The 10,627-nt window shown below is 41.5% G+C and overlaps 1 pseudogene; it reads left to right on the top strand.

Moving 5' to 3' along the window:
• Positions 1-652: 652 nt before the first annotated feature.
• On the top strand, positions 653-9,898 carry LOC142840451 (E3 ubiquitin-protein ligase RLIM pseudogene; annotated as a pseudogene).
• Positions 9,899-10,627: the final 729 nt, after the last annotated feature.

Genomic DNA, 10,627 nt, shown 5'->3' with positions numbered 1-10,627 from the left:
TGTTCTCATGACACCAGAGTAGCAAAGGTCAACCCCTTGGTTCCTTCTCATGATGGCACCTAGCCTCTGTGATTAGGGAAGGGCACAATGAACATCCTGTGTGATGCCAACCTATCATGAAGCAGTCACTATCTCACTAAATTCCCCAGCGTGATGCCAGCCTTGCAAGAAGAGTGGGTTTGTCCTCCGAGTAGGACTACAAGTCACTCTTCCCGAGGCCCACCTGGTACGCTTTGGCTGAATCATCTGTGTTCTAAATAGGACTCTTGAGTCCTCTGGAGTAGCTGAGAAAGGGGACCTGAAATACATTCAATAGGTAATGTGGGGTGACTTTAAGAAAAGTTATCTTGAGTGGATTTCTGTCACTGCTAGGTAACAATGGGGAAGAGAATGGTTGCTGGAGTGACGTCTCAGAATGGGCAGGCTCTGGGCTAGAGGCAGGTCTCTCCCAGGCATTCTGAGCCGGGCTAGAGTGCAGGAGGCAGGCAGGCGGCGTAGCTCAGGCGGCCTCTCGGGCAACGGAGGGGGCAGAGCCCAGCCAGTCCCCTCCAGGCCGGACCACCGAAGCCTAGTGAAGAAAACTGAAGGTCCAGTTGATTGGATTTCAGTACTATGTCATAACAGACAGATAATCGTCCACTTGATCATCAAGATGGAAAACTCAGATTCTAGCGATCAAGGAAATGACCAATCTGCAGCAGAGCTCAGAAGGCAAGGGGATCGCTTGGATCAGGAAGAAGCTTTTTATCGATTTGTCAATAATCTGAGCAGAGAAGACTATCGACTTCTGAGAGACAACAATTTGCTAGGCACCCCAGGACAAAGTACTGAAGAAGAGCTCTTCAGAAAACTACAGCAAATTAAAGAGAGGCCGCTGCTGCTGCCGCCGCCGCCTAGCTCAGAAGAAAATGGAGATTCTTCAGACCGTGACTCCATAATAGATTGCCTTAGCTCTGTCAGACAGACTGGCAATACAACAAGAAGTGGTCAGAGAGGTAATCAGTCCGTGAGGGCAGTGACCCACACTAATCCAAACAGTCGTGATTTCAGATTCAGTTTAGAGTCAAATGTTAACCGTAATAATGGAAGCCAAACCTCAAAGAATGAAAATGAACCATCTGCTACACGTCTTAGTGTAGAAAACATGGATCGCAGCATCCACGGTCAAACGGAAAATTCAGCATCTGAGACATCATCCGCCAGAACACCTAGGTCACAACACAGTTCTGCTGAAGCATTAACAGATGTGCCATCCACCAGAGGTCGCAGGAGGGCAAGAAGCCAGAAACCAGAACTCCAGCGAAGAACCAGAGCCAGAGCTGATAGAAGTAGTTCTTCTCTGCACCCAGCAAATGAAATTCCACGAAGATCTCATCATAGCATCTCATCTCAGACTTTTGAGCAGCCTTTGGTAAACGAGATCGAGGGAAGTTCTAGAGCCCCTCACCAGATAACTAGCCCTGAGTTGCTAGGTAGAGGTCGTTTTGTGGCTTCTGGGTCAAGAAATTCTGCTGCTCAAGGGACAAGCTCTTCAGACACAGATGCCAATGGTGAATCGGCAGGATCTGGTCAAAGACCTCCAACCAGAGACCTTCAAGTAAGAAGAGTTCTGCTGGCAGAAGACAGAGAGAGAGATAGCGTAGCTAGCAGATTTCGGTCAAGGTCTCAGATCCCAAACAACACGGTCACTTATGAAAGTGAACCTGGAGGTTTTCTAGGCACTTCTACACATTCTGAACGTGCAGCTGGGACAACCTCTACGAGTACTCACAGCTGTTCCACTCTTTCAATCTTCAATACTGGATCAAGGGAAACTACATCTGTTCCAATTCAACCCAGGTTTAGGCCGAGAACAACACCTTTTGGTGAGCTTGCATGGAGTGGTAACAACTCTGCTTCCATCCCCAGCTACAACCCTGACCCAATTTCCATTGATGAATATTCAGAAAGTATCTCACAGATGTTTGAAGGAGGTGTTGAAGCAACCCAACTTTACCCCTTTAATGACAACCACCCAATTAGAAGACCCAACAATGTCCAGATTAATAACTTGGCAACGAGAAGTTTTGGTGAAAACGATGCATTGAAGACATGCACTGTTTGCATGACTCAGTATAAAGAAGGCGACAGAATTTGTGAACTACCTTGCTCCCATGAGTACCATGTCCACTGCATCGAACGCTGGTTTTGGGAGAATAACACCTGTCCCGTTTGTCGCAGTGTTGTCTTAACTTCCTGGAGCAGACGAAGGGTTATATAATGAGGACAGAACTCTCGAAGCTGTGTTGCTAAAATAGTGACCGGCAAATGGAAATTGCTTCCTTTATCTCCATGTTTTGCATGGCGCTTTAATATAAAGTCACAACCTGAATCGAGTCATTGCTTTCTGAGGGAATCATGTCTTTTTTCTAGTTTCTCTTTCAGGATAGAAAGAATATTTCAGATGCTACGTGCATGTGGACACTTTTGAATAGCACTCCTATCTCTTGGGTTCTGTAGGATGAATACAAGTATTTTTACTGGGAGTTGCTTTTTTATTTGACCAAGTCCATGACTATTATATATTACTAGTGTTGCAGAGATTAAAGATACGGTTGTTCGTATAGGTGTCAGGTGTCCAAAGTATTCTCTCTCAACCTTTGTAACAGGCAGAGAGCACACGTGTGAGGGTATCTGCTTTTCCCCTTCAGTACAGTTCACTATGTTTATGATCAATAACAGTGTTGTCATTGAGTTACCTAGTATATGATTCTTTTCAGAAAACTGTTTTGAAATGTGCATTGCTGTATCATGCTTCACTTGGCAAGGTCTGAGGAAAGAGTATTTTTAAGTCACAGTTTAAGCAAATAAAAAAAACAGCTGTGACCTCAAAGAAAAACAGAAAACTTACCTTGATACTTAGATCCATTGTATAAGGTAAGATCATTGGTTTCAGTGACTGAAGCTAAATAAGCTGTTTCCAGCAATGCCTGTATAGCACTGTTGGGAAAAACCAGAATTTATATTAAGAATTCCAGGAGGCCAAGCTGTTTCTGGCTCGTGGATACATCATGGAAAAACATTGTTCCTCTTTTCATACCAAACTTTCTAGTTACTCAGGAAGATTAATAAGACATGGGACCTTTGTTGTATTACTTCAATCCTTTTTCCATTTCCCACTTTAAGACTCTGTAAAATGTTTCTCTCAATGTTCTCCCTGCACATTTGGAGGAACAAGTAGGCTGAGAGTATTCCTGAGGTAAAGCCATTATAGCTTCTGCCTCCTTCCGACCCTGACATTTCTCTTTCCAGGAAGGCGTCCTCATTAATGGTTCCCTGAGAATTCTTTCTTTCTTTCTTTCTTTCTTTCTTTCTTTCTTTCTTTCTTTCTTTCTTTCTTTCTTTCTTTACTTATTTCTTTCTTAAAAATTTCTACCTCCTTCCTTCTATTTCCCTCTTACTCCCCTTACTTCCCTTCCCCCTCCCTTTCCAGTCCTAAGAGAAATCAGGTTTCCCTGCCTAGTAGGAAGTCCAAGGCCCTCCCCCATTCACCCAGGTCTAGTGTTGTGTGCATCCAAACATACTATGTGCCCAAAAAGCTAGTACATTCAGTAGAATGAAAACCCAGTGCCTTTATCATTATCTTCTCAGCCCTCATTAAAGGCCATATTCAGAGAGTCTGTTGTAATCACATGCTTATTCAGTCCCAGTCCAGCTAGCCTTGTTGAGCTCCCATTAGATCAGTCACACAATTTCAGTGGATGGACGCACACCTTGCGGTCCTGACTTTCTTGCTCATGTTGTCCCTCCTTTTGTTCTTCATCTGAACCTGGGGTGGTCAGTCCAGTGCTCCATTGTGGGTCTCTGTCTCTATCCCCATCCTTCGCTGGATGAAGGTTCTATGGTGATATGCAAGATATTCATCAGTGTGGCTATGGTAGAAGGCCAGATCAGGAACCCTCCCCTCTGCTGCTCAAAGACCTCCCTGGGGACATCTCTTTGAATACCTGGGAACCCCTTTAGAGCCAAGTCTCTTGCCTACCCTAAAATGGCTCCCTTAATTAAGACATCTACTTCCCTGATCCCATATCCACACTTCCTCCATCTCAACCATCTCATTTCCCCAATCTCTCCCCAAAACCTCCCCTTCTCCCATGTTTTTCCCCATCTCCCCTTCCCCTCAAGCCACCCCTACCCCTGAACTCCCAACTTTTGCCTGGCAATCTTGTCTAATTCCAATATCCAAGAGGATAATTAAATGTTTTTCTTTTGGTTCACCTTCTCATTTAGCTTCTTTAGGATCATGAATAATAGGCTCAAAGGATTTTACTTATGGCTAGAATACACTTATGAGTGAGTACATGCCATATTCCTTATTTGGGTCTGAGTTTTCTCACTCATTATTATGTTTTCCATTTCCATCCATTTGCATGCAAAATTCAAGATGCCATTTATTTTTACTGCTGAGTAAAACTCTAAAGTGTATATTTGCCCCAACTTCTTTATCCATTCTTCTATTGAGGGGCATCTAGGTTGTTTCCAGTTCTGGCTCTAACAAATAGTGCTACTATGAACATAGTTGAACAAATGCTTTTGTAGTATGATTGGGAATATCTTGAGTATATTCCCAAGAATGGTATTGCTGGGTCTTGAGGTAGGTCGACTCCCAGTTTCCTGAGAAACCACCACACTGATTTCCAAAGTGATTGCACAAGTTTGCATTTCTACCAACAATGGATGAGTGTTCCCCTTACTCCACATCCTCTCCAGCATAGGCTATCATTGGGGTTTTTGATTTCAGCTATTCTGACTGGTATAAGATGGTATCTCAAAGTTGTTTTTATTTGCATTTTCCTGAGTGCTAAGGAGGTTGAGCATGACCTTAAGTGTCTTTTGGCCATTTGAACTTCTTCTGTTGAGAATTCTTTGTTCAGTTCAGTACCCCATTTTTTAATTGGGTTTATTTGAGTTTTCATGTCTAGTTTCTTGAGTTCTTTATATATTTTGGAGATCAGACCTTTGTCTGATGCAAGGTTGGTGAGGATCTTCTCCATTCAGTACGATGCCATTTTGTCTTAATGACAGTGTCCTTTGCATTACAGAAGCTTCTCAGTTTAAGGAGGTCCCATTTATTCATTGTTGCTCTTATTGTCTGTGCCACTGGGTTTATATGTAGGAAGTTGTCTCCTGTGCCCATGTGTTGTAGACTACTTCCCACTTTCTCTTCTATCAGATTCAGTGTGGTCAGATTAATATTGACGTCTTTAATCCATTTAGACTTGAGTTTTGTGCATGGTGATAGATATGGTTCTATTTTCATTCTTCTACAGGTTGACATCCAGTTATGCCAGCACCATTTGTTAAAGGTACTTTCTTTCTTCCATTGTATAATTTAGCTCCTTTGTCAAAAATCAGGTGTTCATAGGTTTGTGGATTAATATCTGGGTCTTTGATTCGATTCCATAGGTAAACATCTCTATTTTTGTGACAATACCAAGCAATTTTCATTACTGTAGCTCTGTAATAGAGTTTGAAGTCAGGGGTGGTAATGCCTCTAGAAGTACTTTTATTATATTGGATTGTTTTGGCTATCCTGGGTGTATTTTTTTCCAGATAAAGTTGATTATTGTTCTCTCAAGTTCTGTGAAGTATTTTGTTGGGATTTTGATGGGGATTGCATTGAATCTATAGATTGATTTTGCTGAAATTGCCATTTTTACTATGTTTATCCTCCCAATCCAAGATCATGGGAGATCCTTCCATTTTCTGGTATCCTCTTCAATTTCTTTCTTCAAAGACTTAACGTTCTTGTCAAATAAATCTTTCAATACCTTGGTGAGATTTACCCCAAGATATTTTATGCTATGTTTGGCTATCGTGAAATGTAATGTTTCTCTGATTTCTGATTTCCTTCTCTGCTTCTTTGTTCTTTGTGTATTGGAGGGAAACTTATAATTTTGGAGTTGATCTTGTATCCTGTCAAATTACTAAAGTTGTTTATCAGTTGAATCAGAGGTGTTGAATTTTGTCAAATGCTTTTCAGCATCTAATGAAATGATCATATGTTTTTTTTCTTTCAGTTTATTTATATGGTAGATTACATTAAATAGATTTGCATATGTTGTACCAGCCCTGCATCTCTGGGATGAAGCCTACTTGATCATAATGGATAATTTTTCAAATATGTTCTTGGATTCGGTTTGCCAGTATTTTATTGAGAATTTTTGTGTCGATGTTCATGAATGAGATAGGCCTATAATTCTCTTTATTGGTTGGGTCTTTGTGTGGTTTTGGTATCTAGGTAACTATAGCTTCATAGAAGGAATTTGGCAATGACTCTTCTGTTTCTATATTGTGAAATACATTAAGGAGTATAGGTATTAGGTCTTCTTGGATGTTCTGGTAGAATTTTGCATTGAAACCTTCTCGTCCTGGGCTGTTTTTGAAAGGGAGATTTTTGATAACAGTTTCTAATTCTTCACAACTAACATTTCTATTTAGATCATTCACCTAGTCTTGGTTTAACACTGCGATATGGCACTTACCTAAAAAAATGTCCATTTCTTTTACATTTTCCAGTTTTGTGGAATACAGGCTTTTGTAGTAAGATCTAATGGTTCTCTGATTTTCCTCTAGTCTGTGGTTATGTCCCCCTTTTCATTTCTGATCTTATTTATTTGTGTGTTCTCTCACTTTCATTTTATTAGATTGGATAGGGGTTTGTTGATCTTGTTGATTTTCTCCAAGAAACAACTTTTTGTTTCATTGATTCTTTGGACTGTTTTCTTTTTTTCTATTTTGTTGATTTCAGCCCTGAGTTTCATTATTTTCAGTCTTTTGCTCCTCCTGTGCGTGTCTGCTTCTTTTTTTTTCTAGAGCTTTCAGGTGTGCTGTTAAGTCTCCAATGCATGCTTTGTCTTTTTCTTTAAGTGGCACTTAGTACTATGAACTTTCCTCTTAGGATTGCTTTCATCGTGTCCCATAAGTTTGAGTATGGTGTTTCTTTATTTTCATTGAATTCAAGGAAGACTTTAATTTCTTTCTTTATTTCTTCCTTAATCTAGGTATGGTTCAGTAGTTGGCGTTCAGGTTCCATGAGTTTGTATGCTTTCTGGCGGTAGCATTGTTGTTGAATTCTAACTTAAATCCATGGTGATCCAATAAGAAAGAGGTGGTTACTAATTTTTTTTGTAACTGTGGAAATTTGCTTGTTACCGACTATGTGGTCAATTTTTGAGAAGGTTCCATGAGCTGCAGAGAACAAGGTATATTCTTTCTTATTTGGGTGGATTATTCTATAAATATCTGTTAAGTCCATTGGATTCATTACCTCCATTAATTCTTTAATTTCTCTGTTAGGAATCTGTCTGATTTACCTGTCCATTGGTGAGAGAGGAGTGTTGAAGTCTCCTACTATTTGTGTGTGTAGTTTGATTGCTGCTTTGAGTTTAGTAATGTTTCTTTTATGTTCGTGGGTGCTTTTATATTAGGGGCATAGCTATTCAGGATCGAAACTTCATCCTGATGAATTGTTCCTGTTATGTGTATAAAATATCCCTCTCCATCTCTTCTGATTGATTCAAGTTTGAAGTCAACTTTGTTAGAAATTAGTATGGCCACACCTGCTTGTTTCTTAGGTCCATTTGCTTGATAAGCCTTTTCCCATCTCTTTACTCTGAGTAGGTGCCTGTCTTTGTGGTTGAGGTGTGTTTCTTGTAAACAGCAAAATGTTAGATCCTGTTTTCGTATCCAATCTCTTAGCCTGTGCCTTTTTGTAGGTGAGTTGAGTTCATTGACAGTAAGTGATATTAATGACCAGTGGTTGTTAACTCCGGTCACTTTTTTAGTAATAGAGTTTGTGTGCTTCCCTTCTTTGAGTTGTGCTGGTGAAGGGTCTCTAGATGTCTGAGTTATTGTGGTCATTGTTGGACTCCTTGGTTAGTGATTTTCCTTCTATTACTTTCTGTAAGGCTGGATTTGTGGCTACGTATTGTTTAAATTTGTTTTTATCCTGGAAAATTTTGTTTTCTCCATTTATAGTGTATGACAGCTTGGCTGGATATAGTAGTCTGGGCTTGCATCCATGGTCTCTTAATTTCTGTAGTACATCTATCCAGGACCTTCTGGCTTTCATTGTTTCCATAGAGAAGTCTGGTGTAAGTCTGATAGGTTTACCTTTATAAGTAACTTGGCCTTTTTCCTTTGCAGATCTTAATATTCTTTCTTTATTCTGTATGCTTTTGTTTTCATTATTATATGGCAAGAGGATTTTTTGTTTTTTATCCAGCCTTTTCGGTGTTCTGTATGCTTCTTGAACCTTCATAGGTACATCTTTCTTTAGGTTGGGAAAGTTTTTTCTATAATTTTATTAAATATATTTTCTGGACCATTGAGCTGCACTTCTCCTTCTACTATTATTCTTAGGTTTGGTCTTTTTATTGTGTCCCATATTTCCTGAATGTTTTTTGATGAGAGTTTGTTGGAATTGCTGTTTTCTTTGATCAGTGCTTTTATTTTCTCTATGTTATCTTCAGAATCTGAGATTATTTTCTTCTATCTTTTGTATTCTGCTGGTTATGCTTGTTCTTGTAGTCTCTATTTGTTTGCCTAGATTTTCCATGTCCAGCTGGCACTCTGTGTTTTCTTCTTTGCCTCCATTTCAGTTTTCAAGTCTTGAACTGTTTCCATTTTCTGTTTGATTGTTTTTCCTTGGTTTCCTAGGGTATCATTCACCCTAGGATTTATTCAATTCTTCAAACTTTCTCTTATACTTCTCATCCATTTCTATGAGGGCAATTTTTACATGCTGTTTAAGTGCGTCAATCGCTTTCATAAAGTCAATTTTTTGTACTTCTTCTTGATTAAGGTGCTCATGTCCTCTTGTTGTGAGGTCGCTGTGTTCTGGTGGTTTCATGTTGTTTTTCAGATTGTTGGGTGAATTCTTGTATTGGCGCCTGCCCATCTCTTCCTTCGAATGCTCCCCTATGGATCTTCTTTTACAGGATCAAGTCTCCTTGCCTACTGATTTACCTTCCCAGTGATGGCACTCCCCAGTGATGTCTCTCCTGGTGCTCAAGTGATTTCTCTCCTGGTGCCAAGATCAGATCTCCGTGCTGGTTGGGTAGCTTGTAAACAAAGCGCCTACCTTGTTTGCTGCAGTCAGGCTATTGAAACAAAGGAGTCCCTGCCTGCTTGGTTGCCCTCGGGATTTGGCCCCAGGGCTTGAAGAGGGAAGGGAGGCAGAAGGGGGGAGGGTTATGGATGCAAGCTGGGTGGGATAGAAAGAGAGAGGCAGTATGCTGGGAGTATAGGCCCAGCAGGAAGCCCAGAAAGTATAGGGAGGATGAGGAACATCTGAGTTCCCTGTCCTGGGCTGAGGCTGTGGGCCTGAAACTCACTCTGTTTCCTGGTTCCCTCTGCAGGTCAAGATCCCTCTTACCACTCAGGATGGTCTTCAGGAACAGGACCAGGCTCCCCGTTCGCCAGGGATCTTGCCAATAAAAGGCCTACCACTCTGCACGCCAGTCACCAAAACAAAGAAATTCCCGCTGCCCTCTGCCCCAAGCACCAGACCCAGTGCCCAAACAGGCTGAACTGGGTGATCTCTTGGCCCCGTGGAAGGGATGGAGAAGGAAGGAAGCCCCTGGGTGCAAGCTGGGATGGGCCAGGGATAGAGAGGTTGCAGCAGATGAGGAGCAGCCCCAGCAGCGTGGAGCAGCCCTCACAGACTGTCCAGGGAGTCAAGCGGGTCGGGGAATGCCCCTGCTCCATTTCTTGGGTCCCACTGTGGGCCAAGAACATTCCCACCACTCAGGAGTGTTCTTCAGGGACAGGACCACCCTCCCCATTCTCCAGGGACCTTGCCAATAAAAGGCCTACTACTCTGCAGGCCAGCCTCCCAAAAACCTACTTGGTTTAATTGTAGTGGGACAATCTGTTCTCAGTGTGGGCTTCACTGTTTCATGCTTGGACCATCCCGCGTTGGCCACGTCTGCGCTGGTCTCTCTGCCGCATGCGTCTGCACGCCGGTCTCTCTCTGCCCGCCGTGTGTGTCTGCCTATTAACATTATTAAAGGATAACTCATACAGTCAATTGGTTATCACCCTAAGACACCAATTCATTAGCATTCTGTAGTCTAGGTAGCAAAGCTTTTCTAGGTCATGTATTCTGAAGACTGCCCTTCCCCAGGTGACCTCATAGTTACAAAAGAAGAAGTATATTTGCATATCTTGACCACCTGTCAGGATGACATGAAGCTATCTTAATTTCAAAAGGACCAAGCAATCACATTCTGAGGTGGGACTTGCAACTATGGTTATCAGTCTCCATACTCTCTGATTGTCAGACAAGGTGGAAATGGGACTGCATTTTTCAGCCTCTACAATTCCTCTCTTTTTATTAACTTTAATAAAACCTGTACTTCTGCAACAAGACAGAAGATCTCGCCTTATGTGAACACTTTCTTGCTTCAAAGACTTACCTGTTTTTGGTATCTGTATTTTAATCATACAAGCCTATGTCTTAGAGGCTTGGGAGGAAAAGGGATCCAAGGCATCAATGCCTGCAAACTTCTGTAAACAAAGGATTAAGGGAGAAAAATACTTTTGGGCTCTGTGTCTCTGAGCCCATTTCTTTTTCAAGAGAGTT

This window comes from Microtus pennsylvanicus, chromosome X (genome assembly GCF_037038515.1).
Source record: "Microtus pennsylvanicus isolate mMicPen1 chromosome X, mMicPen1.hap1, whole genome shotgun sequence".
Taxonomy (NCBI): Eukaryota; Metazoa; Chordata; class Mammalia; order Rodentia; family Cricetidae; genus Microtus; species Microtus pennsylvanicus.
The sequence above is the reverse complement of the archived record's forward strand: the minus strand, read 5'-3'. Positions and strand labels throughout refer to the sequence as shown.